Raw genomic sequence first — 24784 nt, 5'->3', positions numbered from 1 at the left:
TTTATATAATTTAATAGATATACATATATGTATGTGAATGAGTGCACAGACATACATTCACATTTATATGCATACATATATGTGTGTGTACATATGTGTACAAGCACACACAGATTATTTACAAGAATTATTTAATTCTTGTATTAAATAGAGATCAATATTTGCGGAAGATGGTTTCTTGCACTGAAAGTAATTTTGAAAGCAATCAGTTTTTAAAAAGTCCATGACACTTCCAAATCCTTTCATTAACAATTGTAAAGTATTGTCTCAGTCTGCAGGTGTGCAGAAATAGGATATATGCAGTTTTCCTAGAGCACAACAAGAATCATATAATTTTTCTTGTGAAATTTTCAAACAGAAAAATAAAAGACAAATTTCTACACTTTCATCTTGTTTGCTTTATTTAAAATACAACTTGGTAGACTGTGCCTTCTTAAAGTTTCTTTCTAGGAAAAGAATTCCTTTCTAATCTCAAACTGCAGCAGCTGCAGAACTTCATGTTTTCCCTCACAAAGAAATTAGTTTTTATTTTCTGTGTTACCTCCAAACTATTCCAGATTTCTATCGTAAATAGTCTTTCTATATGCAAACAAAGGAGACTATCAAGACAATTGGGGCACTTTTCCTGTCTTGAAATGATTTAATTTACTGTCTGTATGGCACAACTCCAGTAAAAGTCATGAACCATCTTCCTTTTCTGCTGACTTAAGAAAGTCTCAGTGTTGCAATATTTGCCTATTCCATTTCCAATGACCTGACTGTTCAGTGATGTTAAATGTGGAAGCTCCACTGTGCTTGGAACTAATGCTCTACATTCAACAAACTAAGAACATTCTTATTTAATCTCAAATAGGTCTCCTTTGTTGAAATCTTAAATTTATTATACATAATTAATTTTAGGAATTATTTAATGCACAGTCTTTTGGAGTGTGCAAATATTAATATTTGATGTGATTTTAAAATTAGGTTAAAAATGTATTTTGTAAGCATGCTTAACAAAGCTCTCACTGGCATTCAGAAAAATCAATGCAGTAAATATTGTGACAATGTAGATGTATGTAACATATAAAGGCTTAATTAGTTTTAAAATTTAATTATTAAGCCTTTAATTCATCAGTCAGTGTGCTCTGGGAATATATTTTGTATGTTCAGCAAATACAGAGGATAAACAACTCCTTATGAGTCAAATCCTGCCATTCAGCTCTCTAGAAGACAACCAAAGAAAACAGGAAAATAATGAATAGGTAAATCCATGATGTCACAGGGTCACATTTGATGTATGAGTTACTACAGTGGGATAATTTATGCTTTCAAACCCAGAATTTAAGAGCTGACTTCTCTATAGAAATATTCACAAAATGAACAAGATTTTAAACTTTGATAAAATCCCAAATTTCTATGACAAGCAAGGGATCTTTGGCAAAAGGTGACATAGTTTTGTTCCTGGCATGGGAGCACAAGTAGCAAAGTATGATAATGTGACATCATCGTTTGGAATCCCCCAGTATTGCATGACTTCCAAGCAAAAGGAAGAAAGCACAATTGCTTAGTGGACTGTTTCAGTTTCCTGTTGCTGCTTTTTAAGAAAAAAAGCTTTTGTGCTGAAATTTAAAAATCATTTACCTTCTTAAAGGTCCTACTTAATCCTAGATTCCCGAAACTTATAGCCATATTGCATAGATGTTCTGAAGAATCGATATAATGAAAAATTCCATAAGATTTATGCTAAAGCACTTGTATTTGCCTATCTTTCTCTAATAATTGTTTTTTTTGTGATTGAAAAATGGCAAGATTTTCCCTATTTTATATTCTAGAATGCTCTTTATCAACTTCTGCATAGTACCCTGTACATGTTTTAGGCTTAGTCTTTGCCATCCATTTTAATTTAAAGAAGATTTTGAATACCTGCTGCATTCCTTCAATGTCTTCGTACTAGATTTTGAAATTGTATGGGTGATATCTAAAGTTCTCCAATGCTGGGCTTCATTTGCAATGTGTGAAGCTGATGATACTGTTGTCTTGCCTACCTGAACTCCTTTTCATGTTTGCAGCCTTCATTTACCACGTGTTCAAAGTTCTAAATCATTAGAATATTCAACAAGTTGCTAACTGCCAAGACATTTTTATATAACTAGAGGGTTTAAGCAGCGATTTTCTATCATTTGTTTGGTATATCCATTCCATCTATGCACTACTCCCTGATCTGATGGTAGGACATCAGCAGTGCGGCTTGCCGTCGATATCAAGAACATCTTTATATGATATTTTTTAAAAATAATATTACGGTTTTGATCCTTTGATAGCTTTTACTATGATTGCCAAAGGAAAAGAAAACATATTCCTATAATTTACCAAAGGACTAAGAAAGTCCCAGTAAATGCACTCATCTCAGCTACCACTGTCATAATTGCTTAACTACTTGAAAAAGGTAAAGAGGTTAGTTGGGCAATATGTTCCTTTTCTATATTCATTTGGGAAATCTTCTGTTATCTCATTACCACACAGGTGTTCTTTTTATGCTATTGCTCAGTATAGTCTATTAGTTTGCTTACTCTAGAGAAAAAAATGCCCTAGTTAAAAAAATTGGTGGATGCTAACATGTTTGAAAAATGAAAAATATAAGCTCTAATAAATAAATTACTTTCTGTAAAACCCTCAGTCAATTTTTCCTTGGCTTGCAATGATATGATCCTATATCATCCTATATAGGATGATTTTTTTTCAGCCCTCTAAGAAGATAACAGGAGGACTAGTGGAATGGTGAGTAAGTGAAAATTAATGCCACCGAAGTCAAGTGGCCTACACTGGACAAAAAGCTGCTTTTAGACATTCATATTTCGTTTTCAATTTCTGTCTTGTACTCCTTAGTGTATAAAATAAAAAAGGATGATTTGTGGGCAAAATTCTGAATCTGCTTCCACTCCTTTAAAGCCTATGTGATTCTACTGAAGTAAATTTACAGGTCTGAGTTTCAGTTTAGAGTTATTGAGCACAAAAACTGGAAGGAGAACAGAATCTGCATTGTGAAGGCATCCACAACTTCCTCTGTAAAGACTCACTCTTTATGGAAATTTTTATACCAAATATTTTCACTATGAAGTTAAGAGGTCTTTTTAAGTTGCACAAGGATCATATTAAGAATTGAAAGTTAAAGCAGTAACTTCAGTGCACATCATTTTGACAGCAAAAATATTATGTGGATTAACTCACTTTTTGAAAAAATAGAGAAAAAACTTTCATAGAGAGGAGGAGATGAGTTGAACCAGTGATTGCCTTCCCACGTTGGTGAATGTGATTAAATCATTGCTGTCATAGAAACTGAATAATCCCTGAGAAGCTCGTTCAGCCATACCTAAATCTCTTGAGCTTGGTGTGGCCCTCTCTCCCTCTGTTTTGATCTGATTTCTAATTTCTTATTATTTGCAACACATTTAATGACTGGGTTACTATTCCAGTACATCTTGCGCGAATAGTATCTCTGTTTGAAGGATCTTTGGATATTCCACAGATGATAACATATTGCAAAAGCAATCTCACCATGGCTGTACCAGAACTGGCTTTTCTGTTGTGTATGTTTCCAGTCATACAAATGCAGGGAATTTTTTGGACCAGCAAAGCACTTCTAAGGCATGCCCTATATTGTCATAAGTAGACCAATCAAAGGTAGTTTTGGCCACTAAATTAAAGCTAAGCAATAAGTAGGAAGCCAATAATAAATCAATATTCTGCTGAATTGTTGTTTTTCAAAGCACGTGTTTCCAGCTCTGAAACTTGTAAAGACAGAAGTCACTGAGGTGACGTTCCCAGTAAAAAAAAATCACAACATTTTTCTTTTGAGAAGAGTAGTGCAAAAGGCATTAATGTGACTTAAAGAGGATTCAGAGAAAAATGTAAAAGTCAGTAATATACTACTTATCTCTTCTCAGATTTTCTAGGAAAATCGAAAAATACGTTTGTTAATGACCCAAAGGATATTGTTGTTACCCTAACACAATTTTTAAAATAGAAGAACTTCACAGAAAAAATACTCTGCATTTCCCTCAAATGCAAATTTTGAAGTTACAGTCCATTCAACCTTTTTATTACTGCTTCACTAATATATTAATAAGTACTTAGAAAGCAAGTTGCCTTAGCTTGCGGTATAACAAAATGCATTTTGATGTATTAAACACTTAATAGTCCTGTAGCAAAACTGCACACAGACAGATAAAGCACCTTTAGTTTGACTGTGCTTGGAACATCAGGAATATCCCAGCCTGGTAGAATAATACAAAATGAACAAAGATGGTTCTAACACCAGCTTCCTGACTTTTGACTTCATTGAACCTCATTTTCAACCTCTACAGGTTGCTGTAGTAACCTGTAGCAACCAGATACAGTTTGCCTCCATCCATGCTAGATTTAACATTTGCTATAATGGTACTCCAAGTGAACTCTTGATCTTTATTTCAAGCAAAATAGATTCTGTTAAATAGCAGTACTTATAGTACCGCAAGATACTCTTGATTCTTTTCATTTTGGGGTTGATTCCAGCTCTAGTTACACAAGCTCTTTTCTGCATAAGTGCATTCTTGTGTTGGTTTAAATGCAGTTGTTTGTGGTTTTGTTTGCTTTGTTCTGTTTGTGCTGGTTCTATAATCATTTTGCACCACTGTAAGGACTCAAGCAAAGGCCCAAAGAGGCTTGTTGTTACCACTTTTTTCATACTTTTAGAGAAATCTAATGTTTGCTATGCTTTCTTAAGAGTTTATATTATTCTGAACTCTACTCTTTGTCCATAAAACACCTTTATTTAGGAACATTCTGCTTTACAAACTTTGCAGCTCTTATATAGCCAAATGGTTGTTCGAGATGGGCTCTTTGGAGCTGGGGGAAAGACTCCAACGCCACATAAAGGAAAGGGCATTACATCTGGGAGCAGTTGTGCCTTTTCTGTTGTGGTGAAGGACTAAATCGTTCAGCAGTAAGGGAAGGCAATGTCTGGTTGAAACGACAAGCAACTAAATTGAGCTCTGCTGCTGTTCCCTAAAGAGTATCCTGCCCTCATCTGATCCTGAAACACTGCTGTCAGTGATGAGATGCCTATGCACAGGAAACATGTGGCTTCAAAGCTGGGAATGAAAGTTCTATCTAGAAAATATTTGTTTTAGAGAGATCAGACTTTAAGTTGTAACTTCTATTCCCAATGACTTAGTTCTGATATAACTCATTTTTTGTAGTTTCCAGTACTTTCTCTCATTGTCTTTCATCTAGACATTTCATACTCCCAGAGCCCTCATTGAGGCACAAATGTTTATTTCCTATAGTACCACTGCTGCCAGCATGAGGAAAAGCTGTTGTGTGGATAATAAGAGTCTATCTTCAGGAAGAAAAAAATATTTATTTTTCAAATAAATCTTTGATTTGTAGCTTTAGTTATTCAAACTGCTCCTTTTGTGGATTTGCTGATGTGTAGTGACAATTCTTACTGTTAAGTGTAGCAAAGCAAATATATCTGGGCTTCAGGGAGGACCAGGGATCTCATTTTTATTGACTAGAGTAACTAGACGGGTAGTATTATTTTTTGGCTGTACCTTCTGAATGGATGTCATAGATACCATTTCATTCTCACTTCCATGAACTGCCCCTGTATGCTAAGAGGTCTGAATCATATATATTTTATAGATTTCATATTAGCCACTCATTTTGAAAATGAACATGTGGTTTCTCTCTGAAAGAGCATTATATTTAAAATTCTCTATTTGTAAGTGTATTTTCAATATCCTTAAATGAATTGCATATGTACATAAAACATACAACCTTCAAATCAGGTTTGTGTCAGAGTAACTATGGAATAGTGTGCACCTCTGTAATATTTATTATATACAATTATTTATAGACATGTTTCTCTGACTTTGCCAAGAATTTATGCTTCTACCCACTACCTTAGTGCAAGAGGGGAGAATAGAGAAGATAATCCATTTTCAGAAGAGAGCACAACATACTGAGATGTTTTGGGTTTTCCACTAAGAATCCGATAACAACAACTTTCATTAATATTAAAAAAATATTTAAAACAAAAGTATTGAATATGTACAGAGGTGTGGGAGATTTTTTAAATCTGTAAATGTGAAAACGATACATGCTTGGTTTTAATTTGTGGTGAATTAATATTTTTTTTCTTAGTAACAGATTTCCTTTATTATTTTTGCATCAGGACAGTATTTCATGCTTTAAAGCCTAAAGAGTATAACAGCTGACTTTCTTATCCTCTAGTAAAAATAATAAAACACTTTGGAAAAGAGTGATTTTCTGCTGTCTTCAGTTTTAACAATGACTTCCCAGGGAAAATAAAAGGAAGGAAGTTATAACCCATAAGACTATGGCACCTTGAGCCTGGTAAAGGTGAGATACAGACAAATGTTAAATACAGAGTGAAGAAAAGAGAGGAATTTTATTGTTTAATACAAGTCACAATACTTGAATGAGCTATTCATAACCTATTATTCTTTGAAAGATAAGAATTAATATGTCATTACTTTGATGCCAGCTCTTCCATGGGAGATGTTCTTAAAGTTGTTTGGGGTTTTTTTTTTTCTCAAAATAAAAGTTTTTTGTTATTTGGTTGAGTAGTATTTTTTTTTTGAATTTTATAATTACTAAATAAATCTGCAAAGTCTGAAAAAGTGAACAGAATTTCAGATTTTTGAAGTTAAGTATTAGCTATGAAGCAATGCCTGTAGGCTACATGGAAAGGAGGATTTTTTTTTTAATGCTTGTTTTTCCAACAAATGGTTCTGTTTGGCACAACTTGCCAATTTAAATATTCTTTCAAATATGTTTTATTACACATTTTAAATTTATTACATTGATAACAGTATTTTTTTATAAATTATAAACTCAATATCAAATGTGAAAAACCAGAAAATATTCCTGAATAGAAAGCAGTGCACTTTGTTATGAACAGATTTAAATGTACATAAATGTCATTTTTTGTTAATATGTGTTTCATTGACTGATTGATACTGGAAATAAATGTGATATTTTCAATGTTACATTTGAGTGCTCTAATCTCCACTAAATAATTTTCCCCAGGTGTCACCTCCAAGACAATGATTAATGGCATACTAATAAAGTTCACTTTGGCAGTCTAAAACTAAAATGTCATTTCTATTGGGCATGAATAATTTTCAGCTAAGAGGAGCCTTGAATCAGAGCCATGATGTTCTTTGTTCAAGAACTTTATTTTTAAAATATCTTAATACAGATGAAAGTGGAAAAAAAAGTGGATGTGAGTTATCTAAATGATGAAGTGATGTTTTTGTTGGCTGGTTCTTTTAATCTTGGCGCTGTGCTGTTTGAAATAAATGAAGCATTATCAATCACTAGGTATAATCAGGTTTACAAATCACTCTACAGTGCCATTAGCCAATCACAAATGAGAAATATAATCCCCGTCCTCATACTAATACATATATTCTTGTCTAGATGGTGTGTCTTGAATAAAAATGGAAACTAAACCTCAAATTAATATTACTCTTTAACTGTTAAGCATTAACAGCTGCTCAGAATGAATGGCAATCTGTAGCCCAAAGAACCTAAAATCTTAGAGACAAGCAAAGATGTTGAGAGGACACACTGAGAAGTTTAGAGAAGAAATGCATTGGAGAGCTCTAAAACAAATATTGGTATTGTTTTGTATATTGCAACAGAAGTGACTTTTAGAAAAAGTTAACAATGAAAGTGTTCCCTAACAAATGGATATTGTGTTTACTCTCAAAAAGGAAAAAAAGTGGAAAAAGCAAAGGAGGGCTACCCATAATGGGATAATGTGAAAAATTAAATACAAAAGGAAATAATAGGAGAAAATATGTTGCAAAACGAAATATATGTACAGACTTGGGGGAAGGGAGAGTCTCAGAATCTCTGCTGATCAGGATGACAGCCAGATATGTTAGAAAGTCTCTTTTCCCAGCCTAGCAGTTGAAGAAGGAGTCAGGATTCTTCAGCTGTGGTTTTCAAGGTTGTTTATTTTTCCCTTATCTAATTCTTTCTCTGGCCTGCTGAGGTCCAGCAGGTCAGTCAAAGGCACACTGCCTGGCCTTGGGCTGGTGTCAACATTATATACTAAAAACTTAGTGTACTTTTTTTACAATTATTTTCCAATACCTATCACCTGTGATAGACAGTCTGAGTCTACTCTAAACCGATCTAAAAGTGCCAGCATGACACAGAATATGGAGGCTAGGAGGGAGAAAGAAGAAGGACAGGGAACGCCCAAATTCCTCCATCTTGGGACCCCGAAACTCCATTCTAAAAACCTTAAAATTCTACCTTTTCACTCTGTGACAACTAACTATTATTCTCCTTAAACTCTCCTGACTTGTGATTCTTCATACAAAGCTGGTAATTTGCTCCATGGGTCAAAATCAAAGTCACAGGTGCATTTGGCTTCATGCCAGGGCATCGGAGCCCCCCGCCAAGGCCTCGAGCCATCCAGGAAAGTCAGTCAGATGCCCTGGATTCTGACAGGAGAGTCTTGAAGAAATGTAAGGAGGATTTGTTTAGATCAGCTCTATGAGCACAGCAAGCATTAGGAGAATGTGAAATTTTCAAAGCCACCTATAGGTAACAAAGCAAAGATCAGACTGATTTTCATTTGAATTCAATTTTTTAAATTTGGTATTTACAAACTGTGGTATATATCACACCAGAGAACCTGCATCAGGGTACTATAAAGAATGCTTATTGGGCATGATGGCACAAAGGCAGAACACATTCATCAATCAATGTCAGTTTGTCCTCAACCTTTATATTGTTACTTCCACATTGTTCTATTACTGAACTTTCTGGATTTTGTAATTTCTTTCCTTTACTTACATTTTCATGTGCTTAGTGAATTTTCACATAATCAAAGAGTAGTTGATGTTGGAAAGGGACTCTGGAAATCATCTTGTCAAACCTCTCTGTTCAGTCAGGGCCACCAGGAGTCAGTAATCAAGGACCATGTCCAGATGGCTTTTTGACTGTCTCCAAAGATGAAAATTTCACAGCTTTCCTGGGCAACCCTTTGCCAGTGTTCAATCAGTCTCACAGAGAATCTTTCAAGTCTCCATGTGTGATCATTGCCTTTTTTCCTGTGGCTGGGCACCACTGAGAAGGGCCTGGTTCTACCCACTGTGCCCTTTTGCTCCAAATACTTACAAGATGCCTCCTGAGACTTTACATCTCCAGGCTGAATAGCCCTAGCTCTCTCAGACTTCCTCACTGGAGATATGCTTCAGTTATTTCACGATCCTGACTCCCTTTGCTGGACTCTCTCTGGTATGTCCCAGTCTCTCTTGTAGTGAGGAGCCCAAACTGGACCCAGCACTCTGGGTGTGGTTTCACCAGTGCTGAAGAGAGGGGCAGGATCACCTCCTTCAGCCTGCTGGCACTTCTTTGTCTAACAGGCTTTGGTCTTGCCTTGCCTTCTTTGCCACAAGAGTTCATTGCCGGCTCATGTTAAAGTGGATGTCCACCAGGATTTGCCGGTCTTTTTCTGAAAAACTACTTTCCAGACATGAACTGGGACCTGGGTCTCTTCCTCTCCCAGGTGAATGAATTTGCAGTTCTCCTTTTCTTTTCTTCCTGAGCATGATAACACATTATATCAGATAGTAGGTCATGGTGCTAATAACACCAAGCGTGTGGGTTTGATCCTCATACAGGCCATTCGCTTTCAATTCAGACCTGGTGATCCTTGTGGATTTTTTCCAACTCAGAAAATCCTGTGAGTCTGTGGTTCTTTTGGTCAGCTGGTGTCAGCTGTTTGTGTCACCTCCCAGCATCTGGCCTACCTGCCAGGAGGAAAAAGTGAAGTGAGGAAAAGGTTACCAAAAAAACCCAAACAAGAAAGCAAACAAACAAAAACAAACAAACGAAAACTAAAAAAAAACCCTTTATGATGTACAAGCAACAGCTGAAAGATTGGTGTGTTTCAATCCTGTTTTAGTCACTAATATTGAATTAGATTTTGAGAATTTTTTCACACTTAGATTTCCAGTCATAGGCACTATAAAGCTGAAAAGGTCCAAAAAAGCAAGGTATAGTAAAAAACCTTTTCTGTTTAAGTGCATGCTCTAGGGACTGAGATGAACTCCTTAACCTCCCAGGAGAATTAAGGAAAGAAAAAAATGTATGTAGTCAGCCTTGCATACTCTGAAGATGGAAAACAGGACAAGCTTTCTAACTACATGAAGACTGTTAAATTCCCAGAATAATCTTAAGAAGGGAAGATTGAGAAAAAACACAACTAGTTTTAAAATGGAATTGATCCATATTTAAAATGATTTCTATTTTTGATTTCGTCCCTATCATTCTGATTTTCTGTTACAGTAGAGAACTAGGAGTTCATGATCCAGTGTTCCTTCCCAAGACCCAGTAACACAAACCTCTAAAGAGAAGGGTTATATTTCCCAGATTTTTTTTTTTGTCATCCTCCTTTGAGAGCTCTATTTCCACACACTTAGAATCAGGTCATAAGACTTGTTCGCAATGTTTTATTGTACAATGCTGAATACTTAAACAAGATTACTCCATGAACAACTCACAGTAGTGATAATAAGCTTACAAGTAGGTCATGTCAGTTCAAGACTCAAATGTTGACAGCAATAAAAGAATGATTTTTAAATGCAAAACATGTTCAAGAAAGTTATAAAGTGAAAAAGAGGGTCAAATCATCATCTAAATAATTCATAACTGTCCAATTCTATTAAAGCAGATGGGATTTGAAGATGGAGTACATGATAAAATCTATGTTTTCAAACACTAAAAAGATTGATATAAAATTACAGAATCTCTGTAAAACAGCTGTTTTCACAACAACATTTCAAAATTGTACATTGGTATAATTAGTTTTCAAATGACTTCAAGTGACCTGATGATCTTTGGCCAGAATAACTTTTCCATTTCCCAAGAGTGTAATAAACTTTATTCCCCTCCATATTTTCAAGTTATCTTCTATTATACTATTATAATTGTAAGAAGTGGTAAGTCCACCCCAGTTGGAACAGTGCTTTCTTGCTGACTTTCCCCAGCATTAACTTCTACAGTACACCTTGTCAGTATTTGTAATAAGCTGAAATGTCATTTAAACTTCAAAGATATCTGTATTGCACATCACTTCTTACTTAGCTTTTTAATTTTCACCTTTTTTTTTTACATTACACGCATACACCAAACCTCAAGATCCCATCGAAGCAAGGATTGTTTTCTGTGTCTAATATAAAGTGTTTGAGATTCCCTTTTATGACAACTATATGTAAAAAGCTACCTATTGCCAACAATTAGAAGGGAATTTATTAACCAGGCTTGTAAATCAAGACCATTTGGAATTAAAGTAACACCTACTGTGTCAATTTTTCTCTACGACACCTTATATTCTGGCAATTACTTTTTTAGCACCATATGTAAACACAATTCTTCATAAACAAATGAAATAACAAGAGTAAATAATATTTACCAAAAATATTGCATGAAGTCTTAGTTCTTAATTGAAATTCTGGGAAAAGCTGGGACCATTACAAGATAATGTACCTTCCCAATTTTTAAAACATGCACTTTGAAATCACAACAATGGTAACAAAAAAAGATATTTGCGTATTAAAATAGTAAATAAATAAAAGCGTGAAACAAAGTCTTCTGTACTGCCGTCAAATAAAGTAAAAAAATAATCTACACTGTTTTATTGGAAAGCTATGAAAATGTAATTTTCCAATGGATTTTTTTCTCTTCATCTTTCTTTTAGAGAGGGATTCTGTGTATTTTTTGCATTTGTTTCCCATTTAATTAAAAATTTATAGAAAGAAAAAGGTCTTGAGAGGCATTTTCACACTAATCGCTAAAAATTTAATTTTAGTTTTGAAAAGTATTGATCACAACAGAGAAATAAGAATTGTGTTAAGAAAGAAATGAGCCATCATAAAGAAATTCTAATAGAAATTCAGGATTTGTGCTGTTGAAATAGTGTAGGTCTTCACTGGATTAATAAAATTTAATTCAAAGCACATAACTCTGGTTCAATATTACATGGATCATTTTTGGTGGCATAAGCAGAACAGTTTCTCCCTAACACTCAGGAGACAAGGATTCAGAACTGAGGCTTGTGGCTTATAAGCGCAAGAATGACGTCTTGTCAACTGTATATTCACTCTGAATATACAGTTGGCAAAATAAATAAATATAACAGTAGAGCAATGAAAAAATGTAGTATTTTTTGTGTTTTGTAATTGTTGTTACTTTACTTCATGATTATTTGAAGCAGTAAATGAAGATGACAAGTACCTGTACAAGGAATAGTGGAAAATAATAGGGTGTGTCCCTATAAATGGCTAGTTATGTATCAGTCAGACACAACAGTTTGAAAGTTTCCACAAACAGTTGGAAAGTGACTCCTTTTAAACACATGCCAAGTCCCACTGATATGAATTCACTGGTAGCAAAAGGGTGAACCTTCCTAAATACATATGGTAGTTGGAAAAAAAAATCAAATTGAGAGGCATCAAATTTGAGAGACAACTTGGTCTGACTTTATGTATTACCAAATTATTAACTTACGCAAGGCATTTATCTTGTCAAACATGGAAAACTTCTTCACATGACTGAAAAGACTATAAGTGAAGTGAAAAATCCTGAAATTATCAGTAGCATCCAGTAATACCTTCCTGTGTTCCAGCTGTTGCCAGAAAAATCACATTTAATGGATTTAGTCTTGCTTTATTCCTTATTTTTCAAAGTGATTGACATTGTTGTTATGATATAATTTGAAGGTGTGGAATAGCCAAATAGTGTTATGTTTAATGATGTTTAATAAAACAAAACCTAACTTTTTCTATACATATATATGTACATATATGTGTATACATATATATATATGTATATATGTGGAAAGGTTCTTTGTCATTGGGAAAAAATAGACAAATAGCTAGGAGATGTAACTCAAGGAACAATCATGTAGTCAGAAATGGAGTAGATGAAATAACAGGCCTTTCATGTCAAGTATTTTTAGGATTAGTAAAACAGTGGAAGTAAGATGACTATTTTTCTGGAGAATATTTCTTATTTATGTCTGAAAATATTCAGCTGTACTTAAAAATAAATAAATGCACAAACCAAACAAAGGAAAATGCAAAAACTATTGCATAATGCCAAGAAACACCATTATCTCAACAAAACACAGACACCCTAAATTATAATTGATTAATTAAGAAACTCTGGGGAATTAGGGATCAATGTTGGCAAAACTTCTTTAGGGGTAAATTTATTTGCATGAATCAGTGAGTATGGCTGTTCAAAAGCAGTGTGGAAAATCAATGTCAGTCCCTCAACACTACCACCCTTCCCACAAAAACCTCTTTATTATTCACAGAAAAGAGGGAGATGTTCTATCATAGTGAATGGCCTGAAGCTGTGTCGCAGGAGGTTTAGGTTGGATATTAGGCAAAGGTTCATGGCCAGGGGTTTTTGGGCACTGGAACAGGCTCCCCAGAAAGTGGTCACAGCACCAGCCTGACAGAGTTCAAGAAGTTTTTTGGAAAAGGCTCTCAGGAACATGGTGTGACTCGAGGTGTGGCATTTTCAGGGCCAGGAGTTGGACTTGATGATGCTTGTGGGTACCTTCCAACTCAGGATATTAAATAATTCTATGAAAGTTCCATTGTTCTGGCTTATACAGAAGCTAAAAATTTCTTTAAATGAAGGAGGTTTAACAAGTTCTCTTGAATGTGCTATAAGTATTGAAATAAATATTATTATTTATTGCAATCTACACCATGTCCTGAAGAGCTGTTTCAGTATGTCCCTGGATTTTTTAATACTTATGGGAAACACTAGGCAATAATATGATTTTTCTTTAAATGAATGTAATTTCCAAAGTGCAACTACCAAAATAAAAATGGGTTTATGTCAGAAGAGGGAAATTGTAATTTCCTATTAATCTTCGAATCATTTGGACAATACATAGGTAGTTATTTTCTTACTTGCTTTAATTCTTATGATATGAAATAATGAAATAACTTTCTTTCCTAATAGAGAAATGAAAAGTGATAATTTTTAATTTATGACAGCAGACAATTTTGGGGGACAGAACCTTTCGATTTTTATTTGCATTTTTTTCAAAATTTTTGCAAAAATAGATCATAATGTAAAGCCAAAATAAATAAAGAGGACAGGGATTTTAATTAAATTTATTTTAAATATAGATTAAAAATTAAGTGTATCTGAGTAATATGTTCATTTGATTCAGAATAAACTTAGAAATGAAATTACACCACATAATTTTTAATAGAACTTCAATATTACATTGCTGTTATATTTCAATGAAAGATAATGCAGGCTACAGTTTCACTTGATTTGTAAAAATAATTATTGAATATTTCAATATTATATTTACATCATACTATTAAAAACAGTCCTGAAAATAAATAATATGGTTTCACCTTTATCAACAGATAAACAATTTCATACTGATGAAGCTGATGAACAGAAATTGCTTATGTAAACCAAATGTCAGCTTAAATCTTATGTAAGTCTAATATCAATTTAAGCTGTCAGCAGAAAGACACTTGATGAAAATACTCTATTATTTTGCAGCTCTGAAATGCACTTGTTTTTTTTGGAAATAAGTGGCTTTTTTTCCTCCACTTAAAATGTGTAAAGGTAGATTATGTGCTAAAAGGCAAGGATACAGGTTCAGGAGAGCAAAAACAAGCAAAAAGAAAGAAAGAAAGAAAGGTAGAAGAATAAACTACCATTTCTTGGGGTTTTTATTCTATTTAATCAAATCTGGTATTTCTCTTTTACACATTTAATTAGTATTTCTTTCCCTTAGATCATAAAATTTAACTTACTATGTGGAGAGATTCCTACACTAGTATTATTTTTCCTAATCATTCTAATAAAAGTTTTGAGGTGTTGCTTTTAGTTACAAAACCCCTTTTTAGATAAAGTACTCTGAATTACAATATTCTAAAAAATGATCCATGCACATCAGTCCTCACTGTCTTAAAAGACAATTAAGAAAGTTCCTGAAAATTAAAAAAACATTTTATATTGATTAATTATATTACATGAAGTATTTACTGTGACTCTTCTTCCCATGGAAAGTATTCTTTATTTAGCTTAACTCAATTCATTTCTAGGTGAGTTAGAAGCTCTTTTATTTAACTTCAGTTCTGATTTTGAATGTCTTTTAATCTTTGAATAGGGAGCAAATAGTCTTTAACTAGTCCTTCATAAACCAACCTAATAATTGATTTTAATTAATTTCTCTAAGCATCTCTCTCTAGATATACCCTAAAGAGAAGTATCCTGACAACTGGAGGTTGAATTAAAGATTACAAAAGACAGTAAAACAGTTAATAGCTTGGTCAAGCTTTAGGTTCTTTTCTCCTATTTGGTGGAGAGCTTTCCTGCTTCTGTGTTTTGATGTAGGACTAATGATGAACACAACTGTATTTCCTTCTGAAAATTAAGAAGACTCATAAGCTTTATATAAGCCTCAGTCACTTAATATGTCTTAGATATCTGCAAAAGCAGCAAAGTTGTCTTTTTTATCCTGCTTTTTGAATATTTTGAGATTATATCGGTCATAGATCAAAAGTGTCACATCAATCCTGCACAATAACAATTCTCTGTTACTAAAATTGTTAATTTTTACTTTTAATAAATACTTATCACTCTTATTTAATAGTGTATTGGGTTTGTGTGGCCAGGCTTTGGTAGCTGGAGGGCTACATGGGTGGTTTCTCTGAGAAGCTGCCAGAAACATCCCCCATGTCTGGCAGAGCCAATGACAGGAGGCTCCAGGATGGACCTGCTGCCAGCCAAGGCTGAGACAATCAGAAATTATAGTCATAAATTCTATGGCTACTGATCATTCCATAAGTATGTTTAGAAAACCAAAAAAAAAGGTGTGTGAAAATTCACCACCAATATGTGAATAAAGTGCTTTTTAGCTAATTTGGATTCCACAAACCTGATCGCCTAATACATAAGAAAGAATTTCTCAAATTTGCTTCCTAGAAACTATTTGTCTCCACAGAAAGGGAATATTTAGACCTCTGTGGGAATGCAGAGCAAAGAAACTACTGCAAGCAGTTCAAAGTAGGAAAGACGACTTAATCTGATGAGGACAGCTAATACCTGTCTATATACCTGTTGTGAAAAATGATCATGGCTTATTTTTGTCACTATTAAATGAGCACAGCATAGGGCTTTATGTCTCCTGCAACACTCTAATATCTTGCAAAAAATGAATGATTATGTGGTGGTAAACTTTGAGATGAGAGAAGTTTATGAACTACATTTTTTTTGCTCTATATTAATTACATTATTTATTTACTTATTAGCCTAATTTTTTTTTTTATGGTGGCAGACTAGAGATCAATTTATCCTTGCTATCAGAAAAAAAAAATCCAAAAATTTATAAAGGAACAATTTGTCAATTTCTGCACTTCAATAATTAAGACTTTTCACACATTGAAATAACATTAAGTCCAATTTCAAATTAGAATGGGTGATAAAATTCTGCAAATTTGCTCTGAAGATGGCACACTGCTTGTATTTTAAAATGAGAGTTAGTAATTGACTCTACACTGACTAACATCACTAGAAATTAACATAAAAACATGGTGTTAAAAATGTAATTCTTTTTACATTTCATATTAGTTATTGGCAATGGCAATTGGTGGCATACAGTTGCCCAGCAACTTCTTACTGCTCTTTAATTCATCATGACTTCTTGTACATTGGCCTAGACCTCTTTTGCACATTATCAATTGTATCAAGATTACACTTTACTACTGGGGATAATAAATTACTTCCATAATGTTTGCCATTTTTCACCAGTTTATTTTCAAATTTACAATTTATGGCCTATTTTGTAACACTGCTATCATTGATTCACTGAAGTGCTTAAAATTTTGTTGAATTTATCTCAGAATTTTGACAAGGTAATGACAATGAAATAGGTCAGGTGTATGTAATGAATGACTTTCTACTGATCATGGACAATCTGCTACTTTGGTTTAGATTGATCCTCATTTATTTAGATTACTGATCACAGGTAGTAGTGGCAATTACCTTAAAATATATGGTAAACCCGATAGGTAGAATTTTTCAGCTAGGAGTCCTATTTTAATTTCTGTGCTTAATCATTAATACCTACCTATCAATTTCTTCTCTCAAAGCCTGGTTAAGGTACTATTTTCTTCAGTATCCACTATTTCAGATGATAGAAATTCCATTTTGCGACTATTCTTATAATGGACAAAGCAATATATGATATATTGTCTGCTAAAAAGTAACATGCAAAGTTTAGATTCTGCTGTACCTACTTTTCCTTTTACTTGCAATTGTCTCTTTTGGATATGGGATTGAGTTTCCATTATTGAGCAGGATGCATAAACATAATAAAAGACAAAGTGCAATAGAGATGAATAAGTAACAGATATAGACCACTGCATATCTCTAGATACTGCACTCAATAGATGGGAAAAAAGGCAGAAAAGTAGAATCAGACCCATATTTTGAAATTTTATATGAAACTTCCTATATATAAAATAAAGATAGTAGAGAAGAACAGTAGCATAAAATAAAAATAGTATAAAAGTAATATAAAATAAATTTAGTATAAAATAGAGATAGCTTTTGCACCTAATAGATTTCTTCTTGATTATTGAAAAGTAGCTCTCTGTCACATAGAAACTTATTTAACTTTTCCGTTTCGCAGAGGTGTATACATTTTTGATTCTTTAATTGTAATTTTGCATTCACTGATTCATAAAAAATATTATGAACACTTACTGTCAGAACTTGTGTACTTGAACCTTATTCTACAGGAAATTCCATTAATCTTCAAGGCTGATGTCATTCTTGCTCGGTAACCTGGGAGTGTTAGAGACATTAAAGAAATATATAGACTACATGCACTACTATTCACAGAGCAAAGGACATTGGCAGTAAATAATCCAATGGTACAAGACAACCAAAACCTGACAAAAAAGCAAGTTTGAAAATTCAATCTAATTTTGTGTCAGTTTTTTAGCAAGAAGAATAATCCTTATAAGTATCACAATCAGTTCAAGAGTTATTTCCACTCCCTGTCTCTTTTTTAAAACTGGCAGAATTCCTAAAAATCTGACATAATATTGAATTAAAACTTAAATTGTATTTCTGTCTCTATCATTCTCTGAAAATCAGTACCTTTTCAAAGATGCCTGCTATTGTGTTACACACACACTCTCAGTCTTACATTTTTTCCATTCAGTAGCCATTTTTCTATGCAAAGTGTATCCCAGTGTGCCAACAGAAAGGACAGGATCCAGTACTATGTTGAGAAATAACAAAATTGCAAACATGTATTGAATTCTTTGGAGACAGGAAAAAGAATTTGTATGTAAAATTATTTTCATGTTCCTTTTTTTTCAATGTTTTTGTATATGAACTGAAATAATAAAGATGACAAAATAAAATTACCAGTTTTGAAGAAATGTTGTGGGGAAAAGCAGCATGAAATACATAAGTACTGTCCAATTTTTTTTTGCATATATCTATATTTTTATAAGCTGTGATAATAAGTTATTTGATAAGAAACGTCTTCTTTTCAGGAACACAAAATTGTAAATTAAAAAATAAGATAACAATACAGATCTCTTTTTTCAATTCTAAGCATAATTTTGTATGTTTTGAAACACTTGAAATATTAAAATCTTGACTGCCTACTTAATTTGTGTGTCACTTCCACCTGGAAGAAAACCAGTGTACAGAGAGGAGTCTAACCAGAAGATTTTAGATGACCTCTTGAGAAAACATTTTTCTTTTGTGTTGACTACACTTTGTTCTGACTAAATCTACTGAGAATCAGGAGTCAGCATTTTAATCAGCTCTAAGTTATCCTTCCTGAAAATCATATGTGTTTTTAAAATATATAAACTGGGTATTCAAGGATCAGAGAACTAAGTCCCAGTGATCAGCACAACAAACCTGTTGCAAACTATCAGCAGTAAAGGAAATCAAATGGCCATGATTGCTAAAACAGCATCAGCCAATATACAGGCAAAAAAGAAGCGTTTTAATCAATTATTTGAAAAAATGTTAAAGAAATATAAATTAAATGAACTTGATGAGTAGTACATATACACCGTTACATACAACTGTAATGACTTTTTGATGTACTCACCTTTTGTCAATAACGTTGGTACAATGACTAACTACTCTATGTTACCTTTTCTAAATTAATTTATCCGCAGCAATGCTTCCAAGACCAGTAAACAACCTTTTTGCTTCTGGGTTTGTACATAACTTCAAATCAACACACTTCAGAACCTGTTATTTCTGAAAACATGGAAATTACATATGTGTAGTTTGAATATATGATTGCAAATACTTGACCATATATTTATTTGTCACAGATTTACATTTTCCTTTCAACACTGCTAAACATTATAGAAATGTATTTATTGCTCTATATTTCAAAATCATAAAAATAAAAATGTAGTGCTTTTTTCTCATTAAAATTTTGAAATAAAACATTGCAAAAATATGATCAAAATTATGTTCATCAGTCACAGAATAGCTTGAGTTGGAAGGAATCTTGACTATTACCCAAATGACATATAAGATAACCTATGACACAGGAAGGGAGGACAATTTTCACTTAGACCCAGTTGTTCAAAGCTTCACCCAACCTAATCTTAAACATGGGATGGAGCATCCAGAATTTGTCTCAGCAATGTGTTCCATGTGCCTCATCACTTTTGCAGTGACAATTTTCTTCCTAATATTTAATCTCAGCATACTCTCTTTCACTTCAAAGTCATTCTCCCTCTTGTCCTGTTACTGTATACAAGTGTAAAATTCCCTCTCCATTTTTCTTGTAGGCCCCCTGGGACAGAAAGGCTGCATTTATGTCCCCCTGAAGCCTTCTCTACTCCAGCACCAGTTTGAGGAACTGAGCAGTCTGGCACAGAACTGCACTAAAATGTAAAGATTACCAGGATTTGCAAAGGCATTTGGCTGTTTGGGGTCCTTTACCTTCCAACTGTTGTTGTAATATGCTATATTTAGCAAAACATTTCTATCTCCTCTTTACTGTCAGGAAAACAGAGAAAAAAACTAAGATTCTTATGGGTTGTAGCCATGAGAGCCATGAGCTCTTACGGTCGTAACAAACCTGGTCCTGAAGGACTAGAACTTCAAAATTTACTTCAAAAATAACTTTTATGTATGAAATGATGTTTATATGGCAGGATGGGTTATTTGTACTACATAGTTTTACTTGATACTGAGCAAAAAAATCCCTACAGTATTCTCCCTGATTTTTGAGCAGCTGACTTTGTTGTGCATTTGTGTTATTTATACCCTCATCTTTCACCTTATATGCTTAATTCATTTTGGCAACTTCACAGTCCCTCCTTCCACAGTTACTTAAAGTAGCTTCATGGCCCAGGGTTGCAGACTGTCTGAGCTCTCTGCCCTTGCAGCATGACTAGAGAAAGCAGGAAAATCTCTACTGAACATTGATGAGAAGTCTCACTTGCCATTTAACAGTGTTTCATGTATTCACCAAAACCCTGTCTAATCTTAATAAGCTTTTGTATGCCTGAAAGGTTGTTTTTTGCCCACCCACTCCATCTAGTAAGAGACAGTTCTATAACCATTATAATTATGGAAATCTGAATCTAAGGAAGATTTAACACCTACATATGCAAGAATGAAAATTCTGCACCTTCCCCACACTTACGTAATCTGCCTTCGTAGGCAACCAGGATAATGGAAATGATAGTTAAATTACAATTCAGGATCTGAAAGTTTGCTTGAAGAGAGCCAGAAAGTCACTTTATAATAAATTTTTTTTTGATCTTTATTAAGGTTTGTTGTATTCTTTAATAACTTTTTTTAAAGATTAAAAAATATTAAATTTTCAATTAGGAGGAGGATTAAAATGCTTTGAACCTCTCTGCTTACTCCATGCACAGTGAATTTGTCAGGATGTAAAAAAGAGTCAGAACATAAGAACAATGCATATCATAGGTTTTCAAATTAAATGAAATCTTGCTTTTCTCTTTCTTTAACATTTATATCACCTTTATCCTCTTCTGAGCATGGTTCTTGCGTGAAATGTGAAAAGACAAATACAGCCATGGCTAAAAGGAGGCTAAATCCCATTTCTATGATAAAACATGATCTCTACAATGTTGCAACATGTTAGGTATCTTTAGGTACACCTAAAATGAAAGTGGTTTGAAAAGAGTGAAATGCTCCAGCAAGATATTACAGTTTTCCCGGAAATCATTAAAAGCCTTCTTTTCCTGACTTACTCTTGTTTTTTCAGCATCAAACTGATTAAAAATCATTCCAAATCTAAAGTGGGAGGATCCAAAGTGTGTCAGTCTTTCATCAACTTTCAATTTCATTGAAGATACATAAATACAACATACTACTAATGCTAAGCAAGAAGAATAATACAAATGGTATTTTCTTATTTTTTTATTGGGAATAGTCTGAGTTATTATCAATACACAATCAACTTAAGGTTTAACTTTAAATATTTATGATTTTCTAAGCCACAATTTAAAGGATATCAGAGCATTTACATCTTTGTCCTAGATATCTCATTTACATGCCTCTGATGAGGTGGGATAAATTAGGTGTAGGATATAGACAAAAGGTATAAATAACATATAAACTGTTATATAAATTTTTCAAGTGAAGATCTTCTGAGCTGGAACCCTACAATATATTACACAATATTTTTTACTTATGTTAAAAAACTGAATGTTCAACAGGTTCTCTCTAACTACGTTCTTGGTTATGATTTGAAACACAATTTATCTGCACTTGCAGTCGCGAGTATTTGACCAGGGTGTTTCTTATCTCTCTCTGTCACTTTTTCATGGAATTTTACTGGGACACATATACCCCATCTAATTAATGAATGATGTGTATAGTAATTAGCCTTTAGTACTGTAGGTAAAAGAGAAGTCCAAAATGTATTTATTTTTATATATATGTTAGGATGTTTTTAATACATTTTTGTATATATATGTATTCACATAAACAGTAAGTTTAGTAAAAAAGTTGATATTTCATAAAACTTAATAAAAAAGTTTTCCTCTGAGTTCACCAGGCAAATTTTTATCAGCTGAAATGCAAATTTCCATATTTTGCTATTCACTTCATTATCATTATAAAAAGTCTGTCACAATTAAAATACAAATAGAACAAAGGAATTTTTTTGCTATTTCACAGTGTTATTAATTTTATTCCTATCATCTCCAGGGTTTGCTCAAGTTTTATTCAACTCTGTGGGCACCTTTAAACTGATTTCTTTGTGAATTAGATCAGACCTTTAATCTCTGAAAGATTAGTACTGTACTATAGTTAGATAATAGTTTTCCTTTTAAGCATCTTTTACATAATAAATGACACAAGTTTAATCAAAGATATGTCTTTTGGCAGCTTATTCAACAGTTGCTATCAGTTTCATCTCTAACATGAGCCTGAAATCTGTGCCTTAAAATTAGCTGAAAACTTGGCAAAATGGGAGACCGATAAAGAAAAAAAAAAAGGAATTGGATACACCCTTGGGTCATGAATAACAGAAAAATGCTTTTACAGTGATATCTGAGTCTTTAAGATATTAGTTTTTGTTCTCTTGTTTCTTAAAGGAGCTGGGAACTGAATGTATCTGCTGATCTTTAATTCCACCTGCTCTTACCAGAGTAAAATCCTGCCATGCATGAAGACTGTAGACTAAACTTATTTTAAGAAGAGCTCCCAGTGGCTTTTCCAGAAGGTTCCAGAAGGTAAATAGTCCAGACTCTGGGTCCTTCTGCTGAAGGAGGAGGCTCTCTTGGAGATCTCTTGGATCTCTTGGAGGCTTGGCCATATCTGTTCCTCTATCAGCCCAGAAACTCTAAAATAGCTCACACAGCACTCCCCACCTGTGCTCAGGTAAGTGGCTTGCTCCCTGTGAATCATATTTCTGTCCTCATTTTCAGAGAAAGAAATAATTGGTATTGAAGCACTATGGACATTTATAATTAAAATCAGTGGCACTAATAGGTAGAAGCATTTTTAGTGCATTTAACACATTTTGGTAGTTCTATAAAGACAGCAGATTCATTACAGTAAATTGCCCCCATTGGGTCTCAGATATATCCTTTGGCTTAGGTCAGCCAAACACTGTTTGAAATCTTATTTTGTAGAACTCATACATGCCTCAACTAGCCTAAACCAGCAGAGGTTTTGAAGTGTAACCAGCACTTTCAAATTTCGAACAGAAAAATCAAAATGGATCCTTCTGTGAATTTAGACAACATCCCTAGTGAAGTGAAACAAAAGGATCTTCCCACATTCTTTCCATGAAAAAAACATTTAAAAACATATTTTTTAGAAAAGTTCAAAGATTTGGGAATTCATATTGGTGCTTCTTCAAAGGAAGTTAAAGAGTCCTATTTTTAGTTATCCCACTTATAGTAAAAGCCATTAAACATATGCACCCACTGAATAAAAAAGCAAATTAGACATATTTTTCTTTCAGAGACCAGATCTGTAGCACTTAGTTCATGGCAGAAAAAGAAAATGAGAATTGAAAATCACTGAATTTACTGGAAGGTTAATAAATCACAATTAGAGGCTGACTGATTCATGCTTTAATACTTTTTGCATCAAAGGATATTTTTGGAATATATTTGAATTAATCATCATGATGAGCTATTGTGATATGTTGGACAGAACAGTTTTAGCTAGAAATGAGTCATGTAAAGAGAAATACAGTTAGAAAGAGAGATGTCATCTGTATTTCTATGTGGCCAGACAGAGTACTGCAGAGGCCTCTAGAAAGGGGCAAAGAATACACAGAGGAATAAATTACTAAACATTCCAATAAAAATATGAACACATGCTATTTAAATCTGACAAACTCTAGAAAAGTTTACAAAAAACACATTTCAAAAAGTATGGTAAACCTTTTGTAGCGGTTTTCCACTACTGGTTTTCCACTTTCTGTTCCTTTTTGAGAGGTTGACAATCAAGTATTCACCTTTTTTTCTTCACTTCTAGGTGCTCTTCAGCTCCTATAGCCACTTCTTTCAAAGCCTTGTAAAATGTATGGTCTAATTTAAGGGGTTTTTCTCCCAAACTCCTTCTCTTTTGCCCTTAAGGATGGAAAAAAACCAAACCACAAAACCATAAAATAACTTCCTTTAATAATTTAAGAACTATCTCAAGAGATGCTGTTGCCCTAAATGTGCTGGCAGTCAACTCCACAAAACTACCTAGTAAGCAATCTTTTTTTTATTAGAAAAATAAAAATCTCCTGTTAGCATTAGCATTACCCAGTAAGGAGTGTATCTTCCAATCTTATTCAAGACTGACTACAAAAGATTTTACATTTAAAATGCCATACAAATGTCTAAACAGCAAATTTTCTGCTGTATATATATGATTCTTGACTAAGAGTAAGTACAGCAGTAATCCATTGCTTTGCAGTAGTAACTTTGAAAATTTTTCTTCAAGATTTTTGAAATGGAAGAGTACTACAGTGATTTGAGAATGGATCCTGAACATTTGTGTGTGTTTTGTAAATATTTCATCATTGTCATTACCCATTTAATAAAGAAGGTGTTCACAGATTTTAAAAACCTAACAAAAATAATTCTCAAGAGACAAAGTACTAAATGTTTTGCTCATACTTTAAAGGAAGAAAGTTGTACTACACTTTTTTCTTCCATGCAAAATATTTTTTCCGAGTTCAAAATTC

General features: G+C 33.5%; 1 long non-coding RNA gene across 1 annotated transcript in view; it reads left to right on the top strand.

Moving 5' to 3' along the window:
• The window catches only part of LOC113460379 (uncharacterized), a 149315-nt gene extending 129313 nt beyond the window's left edge, over positions 1–20002 (top strand). Inside the window, exon 4 of the long non-coding RNA XR_012577263.1 lies at positions 19899–20002. This is a non-coding gene — a long non-coding RNA (uncharacterized LOC113460379). The remainder of the gene's footprint in view (positions 1–19898) is intronic.
• Positions 20003–24784: the final 4782 nt, after the last annotated feature.

The sequence above is a fragment of the Zonotrichia albicollis genome, chromosome 1 (assembly GCF_047830755.1).
Source record: "Zonotrichia albicollis isolate bZonAlb1 chromosome 1, bZonAlb1.hap1, whole genome shotgun sequence".
NCBI lineage: Eukaryota > Metazoa > Chordata > Aves > Passeriformes > Passerellidae > Zonotrichia > Zonotrichia albicollis.
Note: the sequence above shows the minus strand (reverse complement) of the source record. Positions and strands in the feature narration are given on the sequence as shown.